Source organism: Camellia sinensis, chromosome 10 (genome assembly GCF_055761805.1).
Source record: "Camellia sinensis isolate YWXY chromosome 10, ASM5576180v1, whole genome shotgun sequence".
Classification (NCBI taxonomy): domain Eukaryota; kingdom Viridiplantae; phylum Streptophyta; class Magnoliopsida; order Ericales; family Theaceae; genus Camellia; species Camellia sinensis.
The window spans coordinates 128763510-128782981 of record NC_138970.1 but is presented as its reverse complement, the minus strand read 5'-3'; the positions used below and the strand labels follow the sequence as shown (position 1 = coordinate 128782981).

Here is a 19472-nt window from a genome sequence, read left to right as displayed (position 1 = left end):
CATAAAATTTGTCATTGTTTGCATTCATCAATCAAACATGTTATCATAATTCGTCTTGGTAATTTGTAAGTAATTTTTCCTCCTTAGTAGAATTAGATATCCTCACTTTTTAGAGCCTGTCAATCTCAATTGTTCGCCCTTGATCTTCCTGTTATCTTTATAGTAACCACTTTTTTTACAAGTATAAGTCTTGGCTTTTTGCCATTGTCTGCTGCATCTGATGTCTTTATAACAATGACAAATCCAGTCTTCTTCCCAACGTCAGAAGCCCATTTAATTAACGCTTCATGACTATTAAAAATCTAAAGATAATAAATACATTTATACGTCAAATTATTAATAAAACTCAATACAAATTAAAAATCATATTCATAAAAAAAAAATCTTAACAAATCTTGTCTGTAATGAATTTGTGATTAATCCACTAATATTGCAGTACTTGCGTTGTTGCAATGAGTATAAGTATAATCCTTCCAGGCAAAAAAATAAAAATAAAAAAAATATTTAAAAAAATTAAACTAAATATACATGGTAATGAGAAGTCGAACAAATTAAAAAAATTCAGTTTGGGGTTTCCGAAAATATATCTTTTATTCGGTAGTTGGTTACCAGACTTATATTTTTTGTTCGGCAATGTGATGCCGGACTATTTTATTTTGTTCGATTTCGAACCACCGAACGAAAGCCGAACACCAGTCTAGTAAAATGAAACAAAAACCTACCAAATAAATAAAAAAAACTCACAATTTCATTTTTTTATGGTTCTTCACTAACGTTTCTTTGGGGGTGTTTGGTGGGGTTTTTTTGAGCCAGCTTATGGCTTCTGATTTTTAAAAAGTTATTTGGACTGTTTGGTTAAACTTATTTCAAACAGCTTTTGATTCTAACAACTTGTTTTAAGTCAAAAAAGCTGATTCTGAGAAGCTGTTCACCCTTTGCTTCTGATTATCAACTTCTGTTGTGGACATGTTAATTCACGGTTACACTCTTAGATTTTTTTATTTTTTATTTTTTTAAAAATAGAAAAAGATCCAAATGGACTATAAAATAATATTATTATTATTTATGAAAAATGTAGACAAATAGTGAATAATAAAAAATAAAAATTAATTGAAAAGCTACTTCACAACTTATTTAACAAACACTACACAGCAACTTAAATTTGTAATCCAACAGCTATACCAAACAGATTAACAGCTTCTGATTAAAGTCATAATTTATAATTTGTTAAGTTATAATCTATAATCTGTTTTAACAGCTACACCAAACAACACCTTTATCCATTGCTTTCTTTAATGATTAAAATATTATGATTCTCACTTTTTGAAAGAGTTGTGTAAGAGAGAAAAAAAAATTAAGAAAGGAAAAAGAGGAGAAGGGATTGAAAACTAAGGGGTGTAAGGAGATAATAAAATATATTTAATTTTAGTGTTTTGTCTTTAAAGGTAATTTCAAACATGGATAAAAAAAAAATTTGGGGGGGGGGGGGGGGATGGGGGGAACTCACATGGAGGATGTAAAGAGATAAAGTAGTGATGTAAGTAGAATCACCCTTTGGCAAGATGTGTCAATTGATAATGGGTGATTCTACTTATAGCACTATTTTATCTCTTTATATCTTTTATATGAGTCCCCCCCCCCTCAATTTTATTCATGTGTGAAATTACCTTTAAAGACAAAATACTAAAATTAAATATGTTTTGTTATCTTCTTACACTCATTGGTCTTCAATTCCTACTCCTTTTTTTCCTTTCTTAATTTTTCTTTTTTCTTACACATTTCTTTTCAAAAAGTGAGAATCATAGTATTTTGATTATTAAAGAAAGCAATGGATGAAGAAACGGTGGTAAATCAAAAAAGTGAAATTATGAGTTTTTTTTTATTATTTATTTGGTAGGTTTTTATTTCGTTTTTCTGGACTGGTGTTCGACTTTTGTTCGGTAGTTCGAAATCAAACAAAATAAAATAGTCCGGCATCATACTGTCGAACAAAAAATATAAATCTGATAACCAACTATCGAATAAAAGATACATTTCTGGTAACCCCAAACCAGATTTTTTTAATTTGTTCGGCTTCTTACCATGTATTTTTAGTTTCATTTTTTATATTTTTATATTTTTTTGTCTAGAAGGATTATACTTGCAACAACGCAAGTACTGCAATATTAGTGGACTCTAGTCATGAATTCATTACAGATGAAGTTTGTTAAGTTTTTTTTTTTATGAATACGATTTTTTTTCTTATTTTTAATTTGTATTGAGTTTTATTAATAATTTGACATATAAATGTATTTATTATCTTTAGATTTTTAGTAGTCGTGAAACATTAATTAAATGGGCTTCTGACGTTGGGAAGAAGACTGCATTTGTCATTGTTATAAATACATCAGATGCGGGAGGAAATGGCAAAAAATCAAGACTTATACTTGCTTGTGAAAGAAGTGGTTACTATAGAGACAATAGAAAGATCAAGGGGGAACGATTTAGGTTGACAAGTTCTAAAAAATGTGAATGTCTATTTCTATTAAGGGGGGAAAAATTACTTACAAATTACCAAGACGAATTGTGATAACATGTTTGATTGATGGATGCAAACAATGACAGATTTTATAGATACTTTATGGATTTTCGTACATTTGATGTTTTTATGAATAATTTTTGGATACTTTTTATGTATGATTTTATAAATGCGTGTTTGATTTATGAATTTTTTTATGGATGCTTCAAGGAAAAAGTAAATATTTCAATGTACAGCAACGGGGGTCTAGACAACTCTATTGTAGTTTGGCAACATGACACTAGAGTAATACCATTTGTACAACAATGTATCACTGAATAGGCAATTCACAAGTGGCCCAAATTAATTTCTTGTTATCATTTAATTGGATGGCAACATAATTCTAGGAAAAAAAATATTGTCCAGTAATGTGGCACTGGAATAATTCAAATTAATTAGTATTGTATTATTGAACAGGCCCATCACAAATTAAAAAATCATTATTTGGAAGAAAGTGGCTCTGTAAATGTATAGTAACAAAATGCTTGAAAGCTCTATTTTTTCCTGTAGCATAACACCAGAATAATGTAAATTATTTAGCACCTTGCTACCAAAATTAGTGGTGTAAAGAGATGCAATAGTTAATTTAGGATTAATTTTGGTAATATATTAGGAGTGTAATGAGAATTACATTTTTTTTAGTGATGTAATGAGATGGAGGGTATAAAGAGGTTAAATAGTAGTGTAAGTAGAATCACCTATTGATAATTGGCATGGAATATTGCTCCGAAAACTAGTAATTATTTGTATTTTGTCGAGTGTTGTTTGGAAAGGATGCTAAACTTATTCGTAATGTAATTAATCAAATCAAATCAAATTATACTTTATGTTTTAATGGTCGGTTACATAAATTATTTTTTGTCATTTCATTCGGTCAAGGATTATATTATCAATGAAATTAAATAATTTTATCATATTTTTTTTATTGTTGCATTCTAATTTAGTTTAGATTTTTCCTTTTATCTAACATTTTTATTTATGGTGATCATATCACTTTTTATTAGTGGTGCACTACAGATTTTTGTTATACATGATCAAACCATGATTAATTTATTTATTTGTTTGTCTCTCTCCCTCTCTCTCTCTCTCTTTTTTTTTTTTTTTTTTTTTCAATTTAGCTTTAATTGGTGCTATTACTACCATTTCACGTAAACATTAATTTATTCCTAACTCAATTGATTTGCAAAAATGCTAGTAATATATTTGCTCTAGTGTAAGGATATTTACACTTTGTTCTATAGTGTGAAAAGTCTAAAGTTTAGAATAAACTGAATTGCAAATTGAGAAAAGAAAATGAAAAGTAAATTCTTTCCTGCTCCTCTCAATTTTTATTCAATTCAAATCAATTTAATGGAATATACCACTTAATAACATATTTTTTTTAAAATTTTTTAGCTTATCTTATCCAAAAGAGAAGAAAAGTTGTATGTGTTATAAAAATGCAATGGCATTCACATACATTCCATTTTTATTTCTAGAGTGTGTATATCATTTATTTTTAAAATGTTTAGAATTTGAATTGTGAATTTATATAATTTGAACAAATTACATTTTATCCCTTTTATTATCACTCTACTTCATCAATTACAAATTGTTATATTTTACTTCACTAATCTTTTAATTTGTTTCAATTTTAACATTGTGTTAACATTCTATTATGAAAATAGGATGGAAAAGTGGCATGTGAACAATACATGCCAATTTTATGATTAAAATGGTCATTCAAGAATTGATTTATATATATATATATATATGTGTGAAAAGAATAATACTAGGGATCATAAAATGTTTCATGAAAATTTTTCTTCCTTTGATTAGTATGTGATGTTTTCTTGTATGTGTAATCTACCGGTGAAAAATCTTTCATGATCATTTTCATGATACCTACTATTCCTCATGTGAAAGATATGTATATATCTTCTCCTCTCCTGTGAAGAAATATGTTAAAGAAAATATATGTACATGCCGCTTTTATTATTAGAGAACAAAATATATATACATATATATCTTCACATACATATACATATAAATAGCTTTTGAATTAACATTTTAGTCATAAAATTGGCATGCACAATATATACACGAAATTTTTTCATCATGTTTTATGATAGAATGTTGAAATTGAAACAAATAAGAAGATTAAAAGAGAGAATGTAATAATTTTTAGTTGAGGGCGTATAGTTTAATTTTCCCTATATGAACAAAGAGATAAAGTGAATTTTCAATTTTTCATAGTGTTCCATAATAAAGCAGTGCCGTGCACTTTCTTTTCTGTACATTCAACTAAACAATTGAAATTTTGTTCAAATGAAAATAAGAAACAAAAACAGAAAACAAAAACCTCTCTCTCTCTCTCTCCCATATGAAATGCATGTTGTGTTAGTTGAACTGAAATTTCCAAAACATATACTAGATGACTTGGGTTGGGAGAAGTTCTTCATTTCATTTATGATAAACACATGGGAAGACCCCCCATGCATGGGTGATGACTCTCCCACCCACCTCAGTCTTCAAGTTAGAATATGGAATTCTGTGGCTTTTCTCTCCTTAAAGTCTTTCTATTTATATTTATCAGATCAAGAGGTTTGACAGCACATAGTTTGATGACATAGAATTGATGTTGTAATGTTATTGCATGGGGTTGATGATGTATTTCACTTTGTGTCATATGTCTTCAATCTTGTTTAGATTATTATTAGCCATTTGCTTACCTGACATATATTGGAATTTTAATAAAAATAAAATTAATTATTTCATTTTAATTTGTTTGACCGTTATTAATATTAATATTGGTTTTAAATATTTCAATTACAAAGATATTATTAGGTTTCATTATTATAATTATGTAATGATTAAATGTTATGTATTAATTCTTATAAGATTTTCACTTATATATATTCTTATGTTTTTCTAAAGATGAAGAACACATAAAAAGAGACACAACAGTACATATAAGTATGACATATATTGAGATTCTATTGAAGAGTATAATTTGATATATCTTTTGTATTTTTGGACAACTATGGTTCGTGACTCGTTCATATCTTCTTGGCGGACGTGAACATCGGATGAGGAAGGCTATGAGCGCTTGGGTTGTATCTTGGAGCCATTACACTCCGGTTGTACCTTCACATGGAGAGGAACAACGGTTTTAAAACAGTGACTACATGCTTCTCAATCTCACAGGCCAACTCTTTCTTACTCTATATAAATTTACTTACTTTCATATTTTATTTATCGTAAATCTCTTAATTATTTCATTAATTAAATTATATTAGTAAATAATATTTTTCTAACAAATTTCTAGGTTTTTGTTTGATAATTTTTTATAGGATCTTGTTTTTGTTTAAATATTCTTATGCTTATTCTTTCTAAAAATAAAAGCAAAAAATGTTTGGTACACATTTTTTAAAATAAACAAAACACATGCAAAAAAACATGTTTAATGAATGGTTAGAAATGAGGGTTGGAAGGATGGGAGTGGGCCCATGGGGAGGGAGGGTTGCCAGAAGTGGTGGCTTATGGGTGGGAGAGGGAGGAGAGAATGGATGACCAGAGAAAGGTGGTGGGTTCGCTAGGATTGGAGGACGCAATGGTGGAGTTAGGATTTTAGCTTAGGGAGGATAGTATTGAGTTGAAATCTTAATAAGAACCACAATCCAATTGAATTCAATTTTCATTTGATGTCACAATTAAAAATCAATTGATACAAAAGTTATATTAGAGATATACTTAAGTTAGGATCATTTTATTTTTGTTATTAATTTTATTTTTTATGAATCATAGTTTAAAAAGCAATCATATGCTTCCATAAAAATATATCCACGCACGCAAAAGAGATATAGAGAGAGGGCAGAGAAAGGATGAGAGAAACTATGGAGAGAAAATAAAATTTATAATAAGAAAATATTTTGGCATAATTAAACATTTTAAGTGACAAATTACAACAACAAATAATAATATAAAAGGAAAAGTAGAGAAAAGAGAGATATAAAAGTTTACAAAAATACTTGAAACTTCAAAATAATAATTTTTTTATTAGAAGCAATAGTGCAATTTTCTAAAAATTGAGAAGATCACATGTCTCCCTGGCTTCAAGTGGCTTGGCCCTTCGTTGGAAGTGGTGATTGATGGGTGAAGGTGGCGAGGCAAGGTAAGGAGAAAGAAGAGAATGAAAACTTGTTTTTAGAATATGTGAATATATATATATATATATTAGGACAAATTACAGTGGTAGTCCCTATAGTTTATCCATTTTATCATTTTGGCCCCTGTTGTTTCAATTTCATCAATTTTGCCCTTGAATTTTATGGATTGTGTCATATTAGTCCAATAAATAACGGCAATTAAGTTTGATGGATGGAAATCAAATAATGTGTCAATTTGATTCCTGTAATTTATAGGATGTGTCAATTTGATCGATGTTGTTCTGTCTTTCCTATAAACTACAGGAACCATATTAACACATCCCATAAACTATAGGCACCAAATTGATACATCATTTGATTTTCCGTTCATCAAACTTAACCGCTATTACTTCTTGGACTCATATGACACAATCCATAAAATTCAGTGGCAAAATTGATCAAATTGAAACAATAGGGACCAAAATGATAAAACGGGTAAATTACAGGGACCAGTTGCATATTTTGTCCTATATTTTACTTTTATAAATTTGTAAAACAAAAAATTGTCAAACATCTTTTGGTTTATTCTTTGCATATATGATATGTTGGAAATTATGGTTTTTCTTAAGTTTATTTTGAGCCAACTTTGAGCTCAAATTTGAGTAGCTCCCACACGTCTTTTGGGATGGGTTCAAAGAGGTGACGTGTTTCTTGCCGCATAGCAAGTCACACAGTGCAAACGGTTCGTCAAAACCAATCATGAGTAAATGGGAAGTTAACGTCGTTTTCGGGTTCGTGGAATGGACAATTAAAGAGTAAAATGTGGGTTTCATTGAAATGATTGTCCCACATTGAAACTTTAAAAAAGCTTGTATGTGTTTATAAACTCTAGGTGGACAAACTTGGGTTAGGCCCCAAGGGGGACCCCAAGTTTGTAAAAGGGAGGAGCTATGAACAAAGTAAGCCTTGGATCAAGCCACCACACACGCGCGCGCTCGTTGCCACCGCCGTCTGTACAAGCCGAACCGAGTCCAGGTTATGGGTTGGGTCTTTACATTAATTTTTTGGACAATTTATCTGAATTTTTTCTAAAAATTCTTGCGAGAGAATTATTTTTTCTGAATAAAATAAATTCAAATTTTACACCAAATTTGAATTCAATTTTCTGTCCAAACAATGCCTCCTCCGGTCCAATTTCCAGCAGGTTCAAACAGGTTTTTGAACCTGTTTTAATAGATTGCACCGGACAAATTCAGTTTCTTCCAAACAGATTCAAATATATTTGAATTTTTGCACCTGGTCATTTCAAATCTACACCTGTTCGGCTCTACAGATTTTAATCTGTATCTGTTTAATTCAAATTGTACCTATTCGGCTCTGCCCAATAGTCACCTTCTATGCCTATAAATTCAGAATCATTCCAGCAAATTTTGACATCCAGAAAATTAAATTCTCTTCTCGTTTTTACTCTCTTTGCATTGTTCTTAGGGGTGAGCATGGTCCGGATTGGTTCGAATTGAGAGAAAATCAGGACCAATCCGTTATCTACGATTCCTGAAAAATTAGAACCAATCCAATCCGTTTAAATCATAGAACCAATCCGAACCAATTCGTTAAATACAGATTGAATCGGTTTAGAATCACGGATTCACATAATTAAATAACAATAAAAAAATATAGAACATTTAAAGCAAACAACATTCTTTGTGTGGGTCTATTTGTGTGTTACTGTTAAGTAATAACTGAACTGAACCACTATTCTGATGTTAGGAATTGATAAGATCATGCATAATTCTTTGGCGATGTATTTGTTTTCTACCAAATTAACTAATATTGCTGATAAATCAATTTGCTACCAAATAAGCTAGATGGCTCATCAATATATGGTTTTAGTGTGATGAATGTTTTTGTCAATATAAAATACATATATACATAGTATATGGATAACTTATTACAATATAGTTATATTTATTTTTCTTAGGTTACTTCAGGAATGAGCCTAGCTTTCAATCTTCATGGATGCACCTTAATTGGTAACATGCAAACTAAGTCTTCTGTCTTTTGTCTTACTTCCTTAACACAATGAATAACACTATACCAGAAATCAAAGAAAAAACATAAACTGTATATGGTATAAATATAGATTATTTCTAAACGGTCCGGATCAATTTCAATCCAAAACCGTAGAGTTCAATCCGGAACCAATCCGTGGCCTACGGATTTTGAAATTTCTAATCCAGAACCGAACCACGAATTCAAAAAACCAATCCAAACCTATTGGATTGGACTGGATCAGATTGGATTACAGATTTTACGGATTCCTTGCTCAGCCCTATTGTTCTTCATACTAGTTTTTTAGAGAAAATTCGAAGAGGATAGAACACAAATTTTAGTTCGCCGTAGAGATTGTTTGGAGTGCTACTACAATCTGTGTAAAGATCATTGTATCCTGGGAGATGCCATTTATCGGTAAGCACGGGAGCGGAGCGAATATGTCTTAAGGACAAAGTGTCACACACTCGACTTGATCATTTTTGTAGTAATTCACTTCGATAAATAAATTATGTAAGTAGTTTATTTTTATTTATTTGACTTGGTTTCAAGTTATTTATTTTGTTTTATACAGAAGATTGTTCCAACAATCTTAAAACATATTCGAATTATTCTGTTTATACAGAATTTTTTCGTTTGTTTCCTTTTCCTTTCTTCTTATATACAGAAATTATTTTTTGTGTTTATACAAAATAATATTTTAGTTAAAAAATACAAATAATAGTAATATATTGTTTAACAAATAGTAATAATATACTATTTATTTTCTTTGACAACTAATAGTAATATACTAGTTATCATTAACAATATTAGAATATCATTTATGAAGTTGGTCAAAAATTAATTTTGGTTTTCAGAAATAATTTCTGAGTTTTTATTAATTAAAATTCTATTTTCAATATATTAATTTTTGAAGTGTTACAAAAATATTTTTTATGTGGAATTAATTTGTTTAAATAAAGTTTTATTTTCAAATTAATTAGAAATAAAAGTTACAATTTTTATTTCTTTTATTTTTACAGAATTAAAATCATGTATTTATGTTTTAAATTTTCAATGTAGTATAAAATTCTAATTCTAATTTTATTTTATAATTTAGAATTCACGACTATTAAAACTAGTCAAACTAATGTTCAAACCAGTACTAGTATGATGACTGCAATTGTTCCGACCCCTCCTATTGTGATTGTGCCAATCAATCATGGTGAAAAGCCAGAGAAGTTCTTATGAACTGATTTTAAAAGATGGCAGCAGAAAATGTTGTTCTATCTTACTACTCTCAACCTGGCACATTTTCTCCGTGACAATGCTCCTACTCTGAAAGAGGATGAAACCAACCGACAAGTAGTTGTTGTAGTCAATGCCTCAAAACATGCTGATTTCCTTTGCCGGAACTACATCTTGAACAGACTTGATAACACATTGTACGTCTACAGCCCTATCAAGACTGCAAATGAACTTTGGGAGTCTTTAGAGAAAAAGTACCAAACAGAAGATGCTGGCTCAAAGAAATTTGTGGTTGGTAGATTTCTGGAGTTTGTGATGGTTGATTCTAAAACTATGATCAGTCAAGTTCAAAATCTACAATTCATTCTACATGACATTCATGCAGAAGGCATGCCTCTCAATGAATCCTTCCAAATTGCTGTCGTAAGTGAAAAATTACCACAAGGCTGGAAGGAATTCAAGAACTACCTCAAACACAAGCGCAAAGAAATAACTTCAGAGGAATTTATTGTGCGTTTAAGAATTGAGGAGGACAACCGCAATTCCCAGAAACGGGTTGGTAACCATCCAATGGAGTCTAAGGCAAATGTGGTGGAATATGCTCTAAAAGTAAAGAAACAAAAATATTTTGGATAGAGTTCCGCACAAGGCTCTAAATGAGAGGAAACTAAGAAGTACAAGTTCAATGGCAAATGTTATATCTGTGACAAAGAGTGACATTCGGCCAAAGATTGTTGTAGCAAGCGCAAAAGTAAAGGAAGATCAAACAAGAAGCCTGCTCAAGCCAATATGACCGAAGTGGATAAAATTTCCAATGATGTAGATGACCGAAGTGGAAATCTAAAAGAATAGTGGATGGACACTAGTGCTACTCGCCACATCTGTGCCGGCAAAAAGATGTTCACATCTTATTCTGTAGTGGTCAAACGCAAACAACTTTTCATGAGCAACTCCTCGACTTCTAAAGTTGAAAAACAATGAAAGATTATTCTGAAAATGACATTTGGAAAAAAAACTCTCAACAATATGCTGCATATACCAGATATTAGCAAGAATCTTGTTTCCGGATCACTGTTGAGTAAAAATGGGTTTAGGCTAATGTTTGAGAGTGGTAATTTGTACTCTAAAAATGAGATGTATGTAGGGAAATATTACATGTCTGATGGCATTTTCAAAATAAATATAATGATTGTTATACCCTCAATTATTAATAAAAATATATATTATTCTTACTTGCTTGAGTCTTCAAATTTGTAGCATGGTAGATTAGGACATGTTAATTATGGATCTTTGCATAGATTAATTAATATGGAATGTTTACCTAATTTGACATTGATTTAAATCATAAATGTAAAATTTGTGTTGAGGCAAAATTAACAAACTCATTTTTATTCATTTGAACAAAGTATGGAGCCACTTGAATTAATTCATAGTGACATTTATAATTTTAAATCAATTCAAACTAGATGTAGAAAAAAATATTTTATCACTTTTATAGATGACTATACTAAATATAATTATGTTTATTTAATTCGATCCAAGGATGAAGCTTTGGAAACTTTCATTCAATTTAAGAATGAAGTTCAAAATCAAGTTGGTAAGAAAATTAAAAAATTAAGTGATAGAGGTGGTGAATATGAATCACCTTTTGGTGAGTTTTGTAAAGAACATGGAATAATTCATCAAACCACCGCTTCTTACTCACCTCAGCAAAATGAAATTGCTGAAAGGAAAAATAGGACTTTAAAAAAAATGATGAATGTCATGTTAATAAGTTCTGGATTATCTCAAAACTTGTGGGGGGAAGCAATACTTTCTGCTAATTATATACTTAATAAAGTACCCCGAAAGAAAATGAATCAAACACCTTATGAAATATGGCATGGTAAAGTATCATCCTACAAATACTTAAAAGTGAGGGGGTGTTTGACTAAAGTGACTATTCCTAGTCCTAAAAAGACTAAAATAGGTCTTAAAACTGTTGATTGCATATTCATTAGTAATGCCAAGAATAGTAGTACATATCGTTTTTTGATTCATAAGTCAGAACATTTCGAAATGCATGTAAATACTATTATTGAATCTCGAAATGCATCGTTCTTTGAAAATATATTTTCAAATAAAACTGGACAAGAGACTAGTACTCATAAAAGATCTTATAATACTATTACTAGTCATAAACAAAAACAAGATCAAGAACAAGAGCAAGAGCTAGATCAAAATGAGGAAGAGGAACTTAGGCATAGTAAACGTGCTAGAACCTCAAAATCTTTTGGTATACATTCTCTAACATTTGTGATAAATGTTAAAAAATGAGCCTTTAACTTTTAAATAAGCTATGTCCAGTCCTGAGGCTCTTTTATGAAAAGAGGTTGTAAATAGTGAAGTTGAATCCATCTTGCAAAATCACACTTGAGAATTGGTGGATCTGCCACCAGGTTGTAAACCTCTTAGGTACAAGTGGATTTTCAAGAGAAAAATGAAAACAGATGGATCAATTGACAAATACAAAACAAGTTTTGTGGTTAAAGGAATGTCTTGATTACTTTGACACATACTCACCAGTTACTAGAATAATATCCATTAGAATGCTAATTGACATTGCATCTTTGAACAATTTAAAAATTCATCAAATGGATGAAAAAACAGCTTTCTTAAATGGTGAGTTAAATGCATAAATTTACATGAAACAACCAAAAGGATTTTTCATTCCAAGGAAAGGAAAGAAAGTATGTAAATTGGTTAAATTGTTATATAGTTTAAAACAAGCGTCAAAGCAATGGCATGAGAAATTTGACAAGATAATGATGTCAAATGATTTTAGAATTAATGAATGTAAAAAATGTATTTATATTAAAAACACAAACAAAGGTTATGTTATAGTATGTTTTTATGTGGATGATATACTCATCATAGATAGTAATAATGACATGATTAAAACTACCAAGAAAATGTTGAATAAACATTTTGACATGAAATATATGGGGATTGCTGATGTAATACTTGGTATGAAAATTACCAAAACATTATAAGGATATACTTTGTCACAATCACATTACATTGTCAAAATATTTAACAAATTCAGCAAAGATGATGATCATCTTGCTAGAACACCTATAGATGTTAATTTGTTTATTTCTAAGAATGTACATGAAAGTATTTCTCAATTAGAGTATGCCCAAATTATTGTAAGCTTAATGTACTTGATGAACTGCACTCGCTCAGATATAGCCTATGCAGTAAGTAAATTAAATAGATATACGGGTAATCCAAGAGTAGAATACTGGAAAGCTATTATAAGGGTTCAAAGATACCTCAGATTTATTCTTAATATTGTGCTAAATTATACTAGATATCCAGCAGTACTTGAAAGCTACTGTGATGCAAACTGAATATCGGATACTAGAGACTCAAAATCCACCAATGGATATGTCTTTACTCTTGGTAGGGTAGCTGTATTTTGAAAATCTTCCAAACAGACTTGTATTGCTAGGTTTACCATAGAATCAGAATTTATACCTTTAGATAAAGCTGGGGAAGAAGTAGAATGACTTCGTCACTTCTTTAAAGATATTCCAATATGACCAAAATCGGTGTCTGCGATATGCATACATTGTGATAGTCAATCAGCAATTGGTAAAGCACAACGTCATAGGCATAACGGTAAGTCACGATACATTCATCGTCGACATAACCCCGTAAGACAACTACTCTCTAATGGAATTATTTCCATTGAATATGTGAAGTCTAAAGACAACATAGCGGATCCACTAACCAAAGGGTTAACAAGAGAGTTAGTTGAGAATTCATCGAGGGGAATGGAACCTATTAAATAATAGTTACCACAACGGCAACCCAACCTAGTTGACTAGAGATCCCAAGTTCTAAGTTCAAAGGGGCAACCGAGTTGTGTATAACTCATAAGATCACTACGGAGTTAAACTCCTACCCATTTCTATGATGAAATAGTGATATCTGAAACGTTTTAGGTTAAGTAATATTTTTAATGATTCTTATTTTTAGGAATACCTAAGAGTATGGCAGGATATTCCTCGTAAGAATCACCTATATGAATGTGAACTAGGCCAATTCTATGAGATTTGTGAAGGGCTATAATTCTCTAGAGCACTCGTAAAAGGCCAGGTTGTTCAAGGTCAAAATGAACATTATAGTGAGAACTAAACTGTGTTTGATAAAAATACTATGTGAGTTCTATTGTCATGGTTTATACAAATGGCTGAACAGTTCAAGATATTATATTCATTGGTTAACTAGTAAATCCGATAGTCTCTCACAAGGAAAGGTTCAAAGCCAAAGACTACATATCCTTTACAGAATATTTCCAATTTCTGTACTCTCTGTAATCAGATCATGTTGTTGCATTTTTCTTTCCCATCAAATTCCATTCATGTAAGGGATTGTTGGAAATTATGTTTTTTTATAGGCTTATTTTAGGCCAACTTTGACCCCAAATTTGAGTGGGTCCCACACGTCTTTTGGAATGGGTCCAAAGAAGTGACGTGTTCTTTACCACATGGCAAGTCACACGGTGCAAACGGTTCATCAAAACCATCTATGAGTTAATGGGAAGTTAATGTCATTTTTGAGTTCGTGGAATAGACAATTAAAGAGTAAAATATGGGTTTCATTGAAATGATTGTTCCACATTGAAACTTTAAGAAAGCTTGTATGTGTTTATAAGCTCTAGGTGGACAAACTTTGGTTGGGCCCCAAGGGGCACCTCAAGTTTGTAAAAGGGAGGAGTTATGGACAAAGTGAGCCTTGGCTCAAACCATCACACATGCGCACACACGTGCCGGCGGCATCGGCAGTCCGAGCCGAGCCGGGTCCGGGTTATGGATTGGCTCCTTACATTAATTTTTTAGACAATTTATTTGAATTTTTTTCAAAAATTCTTACAAGAAAATTATTTTTTCTAAATGAAATTAATTCAAATTTTGCGCCAAATTTGAATTCAATTTTCTGTCCAAACAGTGCCTCCCCCGATCCAATTTCCAACAAGTTCAAATAGATTTTTCAACCCTGTTTTAATAGATTGCACCGGACAGATTCAATTTCTTCCAAATAGATTCGAACAAAATTGAATTTCTGCACCTGTTCATTTCAAATCTGCACCTGTTCGGCTCTACAAATTTGAATATGTATTTGTTTACTTCAAATTGTACCTGTTCGGCTCTTCCCAACAATCACCTTCTATGCCTATAAATTCAAAATCATTCCAGCATATTTTGACATCCAGAAAATTAATTCTCTTCCCCTTTTTGCTCTCTTTTCATTATTCTTCGTACCAAGTTTTTAGAGAAAATTCTGAGTATATAACACAAGTTCTAGTTCGCCGTACAGATTGTTTGGAGTACTACTACAATCTGTGTAAAGATCTTTGTATCCTGGGAGAAGCCATTTATCCGTAAGCACCAAAGCGGGAGCGAATGTCTTAAATACAGAGTGTTACACACTCGACTTGATCATTTTTGTAGTAATTCACTTCGGTAAATAAATTTTGTAAGTAGTTTATTTTTATTTGTTTGATTTGGTTTCAAGTTATTTATTTTATTTTACACAGAAAATTATTCCAACATGATAAACATGGGAGATGACCCATGCATGCAGTCTCCAAACTTGTCATGTAAGTTATAAATATTGGAATTGTATGGATATTGAACTTCAGTCAAAATTTAAAAATGCCATGTTGATGCCTTTTGCACTTAGTTTTTGGCGTCATACTCTTTTCAAATAATATCTATTCAGGTTTGTGACATTTTTAGCATTCGTATAATGTGTGTTCTACCTATAGCTTCTTATACCTAGCAAGTTCACGAAAGACTACTTTTCTCTCTCTCTAGAAGTTCAATATAACATTTGTGTGGAAGGCTTTGTCCATACTTTTTATAACATCTCTAGGTCTAACCTAAAGAAACAGTTCAAGAAGCATAACTGGTGGCCGATTTAGGTTTCTCTTTTTTCCCTGGCAATACAAGCTTAAAAAATTATAATACAAAGACTTAAGTCCAAATTCTCAAGAGGCATCAACCACACTTGGCTTTTTATCACTATGTTACATATATTAGTCATAATAATAAAGACATTCAAATTTTTTAAACATTAACTATCATGTTCACAGTAAATATGTAGAAGCTAAGGAGCAAAATTTCTCAAGCCAAAAGGTTAAATTTATCATGATGTATGCCAATATCTGAAACATAGAGTAGAGGGAAAAAATTTCAAGCATCGAGAAACATTATAGTACTTATTAAGTAATCCACATTCAAATTAGAAATTCCTAATGCAATGAGTCTAAGAATGATCTGGACAATGATCCGACTGCACCTATCCAGCAAGGGACATCGGACAAAAACTGGCTAGCTCCATAATAACCTCATGAAATTTGAAATGAAGCTTGAGGTTAAGAATAATATCCAATGCCATATTGAAATGAACTCATGATGAAATAATGCAAGCCACCGAATGCTAAAAAGCTGACCTGATTCAGGGAGTTCTTTGGAGTTTCATACTCTGCAGCTAAAAATACAAAAACCTGCAATTAGAAAATGAGATGCAAATAAAACACTAAACAAGCTTCAACACTACAGAATTTGAATCAATGTTTCCATGGAATTTAAATCAGTGTTTTCTTCTGCTTCCCTTTTGGATCAGAATAGTATTTTATTTTTACCTTGAGTTGCTACACTTTTATGTAAACAAGAGGCAGAACATCTCAAAGCAACAATTTGGCAACCGCAGGTTAACCGTTGCACAAAACAGAGACGAATAAAAAATATGCACAGCAAGATTTTCAAAACTAAATTGGTCAACCAAGAGCAAAGTGATTTTCAAAATAAAAAATTACAACACAAAATATATATATATACATATATGTTCACATTCAACATACTAATTTGTGTGCCACATGGAGTCACTTCTTCTCAGAGTGCCTTGTCTTGAATTTGTTCTAGAGGTTCCAAGGGGAACAAAGACAAGACTCGGATCCTACAGAACAAAGAAGATGAATCAAGAGATTTCAACAATTAAGAGCACCACGATCAGTCACAACCCTATCCCATTCCAATCAAGAGATTTCCGAATTCGCTTTCCTCTGAACAACTAAATTATGCACTTTGGAGTAAACAATATAGAGGTAATGGCATGAATTTTCTTAACAATTTTTTTTTTCTTCTAAGAACAGAACACCATAGAAGGAAGAAAAGGGTAAATCTGAAATTCCACATGGATTCCAACAAAACAGAGAATTACATGGAGCATATGTAGGGAACCTTCTAGTGGAGTTTAGGGTTAAGTTGAGTCTTCATTTTATGAAATTTATAGGTTAGTAAGCAGCTAGATAGCTTCCTTTTGTTATTAGGTTTTAGTAAAGTAATCGAAGGCAAATATGTTTTGAAAAAAAGAATTTGGATAACGGCTCTAGATGAAGCCTATGGATCTCATGTGTCAAGAATGTTATTGAATCATTGCATGCGATTTTATTTAGGTCCAAAATGTTTGAATGGTCAAAATTTTATAGTTTTCATGTATTAATCCTAGAAAAATTAGAAAAAGTTCAGCAACCTATAAGTATCTATGTAATAATTCTAGTCAATAGATGATTTGGATTCAGAGAATTTGTGTTTAAAACTGTGCGATGAATTACAGAGACTGGAGTAATTTCCAAGGAATTCTAGACCGTATATACAAATGGTTCTTCTTCCTGCCACTAAACCAACAGGTTCCTTTTCTCAGGGCACTATTTGCAGCCCCTAAACAGCACCTCTTAATTCCGAGACCTTAGCCTATTGAGTGCCAATTAACCCTAATAACTTTCGGCGTCTGATTTTACACTTTAAAGCGACAAATTAGCTATTATCCATTTCCATTTAAAAAGACTAGAATCTTTCTCCTACGGTCCTAATATAGCCCTAACCCTAAAATCCCCACCTTTCGTTGTTGAGAAAACAGAGGAAAAAGGAAAAAAAGAGAACCAAATAGTTTAAAAGACACAAACACACTCAGCCAAATAGTTGTATTAGTTTAATTTAGCTATGAATTCTTTGATTTCTTCGCAGCCAAACAGAGTACTGTGTTAACTCTTTTTAGTTCACTTCTTTTTTTTTTTCTCTTTCTTTTTCCTACAGTTTCTCGGCAACCAAACAGGGGTGAAACTAACCGGATTGTGCGCATTGGAGGACGTAATCGGCGCTGAGAAGTTCAAGATCAGAGTCGGAGACAGAGGAGGTGGCACCAGTAGGGGACCGGAGCTCCTTTATCAAACCTGATGAGAGTATGAAACTCAGGAGCTGACGACGATCGCTGTGATTGCGTTGGAGCAGAGATTGAGAAGCCTCCATGTTCGATCTTCAATAGTAGAGAAGAGAGAGAGAGAGAGATCGTGCGACGGTGTGATGACGTTGCGAAAGAGATCGTGGAAGGAGGGCAAAGGCGTGGGGAAGAAAGAGGCAGAGAGTCAAGTCTACACACCAGCTTTCCAAGTATAGGTAAGTTGGCCTCTAAAAGGTGGAATCAAGATCCCCTCGTTGAGTTCTCGCATTCACTTCCTACTTGCAGAGTTATTGAGTTCATTTTGGATCCAATTTTAATGATATGAATCGTTTATATTTTAAGATTTATTGAATATATTATATTTATAAAAAATTAAGTTGATCGGATATCAAAAAGTACATGTTCGGATCATTAAACTAAAAATTATTTTTTTTTAAATTTAATAAACAGTTTTTCGAACACATACTTTCTAATATCCGATCAACTTGATTTTTTACAGGTATGACATACTCAATAAATCTTAAAATATGGACGGTTCGAATCATTGAAATTAGGCCAAAAAATGAACCCAATAACCTTATAAATAGGAAGTGAAAGAGAGAACTCAAGTAGAGGATCTTGATTCTAAAACGTTAGTGGGGAAACCTAACCTTCTTTTTTTTTTTAGTGGGGGAGGGGGGGAGTTTTAAAAACCTAGCCTTTTTTTTGGGGGGGGTGGGGGTTTTAACTGTTTTCGACCCATAAAATAAGGAGAAAATATCATTTTATTTCCTAAATTATCACTTGTTTTTCACGTTAACTCCCATAATTCAATTTATTTTAATTTAATATTTAAACTTTTTACAAATTGATCAATTAGACTCCTATCGTCACCTTCCGTCTATAATTAAGAATGTGTAGACCCATTGAACCCAAAAATCACCACACACGCGCGCGCGAGCCGCTGCCGCCGTCCGTCCGGTCGGGCGGGCTGGGCTGGGCCTGGGCTTGGGCACGGGTGCGTGGTGTGAGGTTGGATTGGGCTTGTTCGGCCCAATACTAATCTTTTTGGGCCAAAAACATTTGAATTTAATTTTATTTTTTTTGGTAAAATAAAATCCATAATTCAAAATTAAACTGGTTTAGTTTTACTGTACATCCAAACAGGGCCCTTCCCGAAATAAACCTCTCTGGTATTATTGCACACCCAAACAGGGCCCTTTCCGTTTTCTTATTTG

At 31.8% G+C, this 19472-nt stretch overlaps 1 long non-coding RNA gene across 1 annotated transcript; it reads right to left on the bottom strand.

Annotated features, from left to right (window-relative positions):
• Nucleotides 1-16113: 16113 nt before the first annotated feature.
• Nucleotides 16114-16734, bottom strand: LOC114304861 (uncharacterized). The gene is made up of 2 exons (XR_014342600.1): nt 16658-16734; nt 16114-16519 (listed from the first exon to the last, which is right to left on the bottom strand). It is a non-coding gene; the product is annotated as an uncharacterized LOC114304861 (long non-coding RNA).
• Nucleotides 16735-19472: the final 2738 nt, after the last annotated feature.